Genomic DNA, 1,711 nt, shown 5'->3' on the forward strand with positions numbered 1-1,711 from the left:
GATGTGAGACTCTCAACTTTGTTCTTAGTTTTCAATATAATTTTGGCTAGTTGGGTTCACGGTGAATTTTCCAGGCTTTTTTTTTTCTTTCTTCAAAACTGACAAAATTTTTATGGGAATTACATTGAATTTGATAGAATGTGCGAGTACTTTGTGTTGTATTGACATTGTAGAAATACCATATCTTCTAATCCATGATTATTGGTTGTCCATTTCTATTTATTGGTGCTCTTGGGTTTATTTCAGCAATGCTCTTGAATTTTCAGTATTTTAGCTCCTTAGGTATTTTCCCTCTAAGTGTCATATCTTTACAGATGCTGCTATACATGGAACTGTTTCCTTAATGCAGGCTTTGGTTTGATTAGTGTTCATGTATAGAACACAGTTGGTGTCCGTGTGCTGCTCTGATATCCGGCAACATCACTGAATTCATTTATGCCTTCCATAAGCTTGTTAACACGATGTCTCCATTGGACAGGTATAGTTGGATTTTCTTTCTTTTGGGACCGCCAGCCCCCACATAAAGACATGGAGACTTACTATTTATTATGGAAGCTTGGCCTTTAGCTTAGGCTTGTTCATAACTAGCTCTTATAACTTAAATTAACCTGCTTCTATTAATCTACATTCTGCCACGCAGCTTTTTACCTCTGCTCCATTCTGTATGTCTGTCTTTTTATTTTTTCCACTCAGACTGTGTTCCCTCCCTCTCCCTTTCCCAAAGGCAGAGAAGACCTATCATCAATGGCAGGAGGCAGCTGCAGAAAAGCAGTACCTAGAGCCGGCTTCATGCTCAGGAGGGAAGGCCACGTCTCTTCCTCGTGGTTTCTGGTGCTCTACACAGTCAGAGAAACTTCTCTAGTAACAAACTACAGAAATGATCCCTGTATGTCTGGCTCTCTCCATGTCTCACTGGCATCTTTCTCATGCATCTAGATTCATCCTGAGTTCCTCTCTCTGCCCAAAAGTCCCACCTAACCTCTCCCCACTAGCTATTGGTTATTCACCTCTTTACTAAACCAATCAGGTGCCTTAGACAGGCAAGGAAATCTAGCAGCACATCTTTGCATGTTTTGCTTAAATACCCTGCAATAGTGGCAACAGCGTTTTGCTTGCTGCTTGTTTCTGTTTCTTGCTTGATTGCTGTATCTGGGACTTCCTGTACTATCCTGAACAGAGAAGACAGGTGTGGGCATCCTGACTTTCCCTCCCTTCAGAGGGAGGCTTTTATCCTTTCACCTCTGAGCACTGTCTTACTTAAGATTTTTTTATCCCTGTAACTTATTGAGGTAGTTTGCTTGGATTGCGGGCTTCTTCTATATTTCTCCCCCATGAAATCCATGTTTAATATTATTAAGCACATCCTTCTTCATCAGTTGAGAAGATTTTGGTTTCCTTCCTGAAGTTTGCTGATGTAATATATTATACTCTTGCTTTTTCTGTGTTGAACCATGTAAGTCCCACTTGATTATGGAGCCTGATCCTTTTAATACACTGTTAAACTTTGTCGCTGAGGATCTCTGCATCGATATTTGCCAGGGAAATTAGTCTGTAGTTTTTTTCTATTAGTGTCTTTGTCTGGGTTTGATACCAGCAAAATGCTAGCCTTCTAAAAAGAGAATGGAAAATTCTGTTATTTTCCATTTTGGGGAGTTTGAGGAGGATGGGCATTACTTTTTCTTTTAGTGTTTGATAGTGGGCATGACAATCT

At 40.0% G+C, this 1,711-nt stretch overlaps 1 non-coding gene across 1 annotated transcript; it reads right to left on the bottom strand.

The window, feature by feature from the left end:
* Nucleotides 1-684: 684 nt before the first annotated feature.
* Nucleotides 685-901, bottom strand: LOC121829940 (small nucleolar RNA U3). Its single transcript, XR_006072980.1, has one exon. It is a non-coding gene; the product is annotated as a small nucleolar RNA U3 (small nucleolar RNA).
* Between the last annotated feature and the right edge of the window lie 810 nt (nucleotides 902-1,711).

This window comes from Peromyscus maniculatus, chromosome 5 (genome assembly GCF_049852395.1).
Source record: "Peromyscus maniculatus bairdii isolate BWxNUB_F1_BW_parent chromosome 5, HU_Pman_BW_mat_3.1, whole genome shotgun sequence".
In the NCBI taxonomy this organism is placed as follows: domain Eukaryota; kingdom Metazoa; phylum Chordata; class Mammalia; order Rodentia; family Cricetidae; genus Peromyscus; species Peromyscus maniculatus.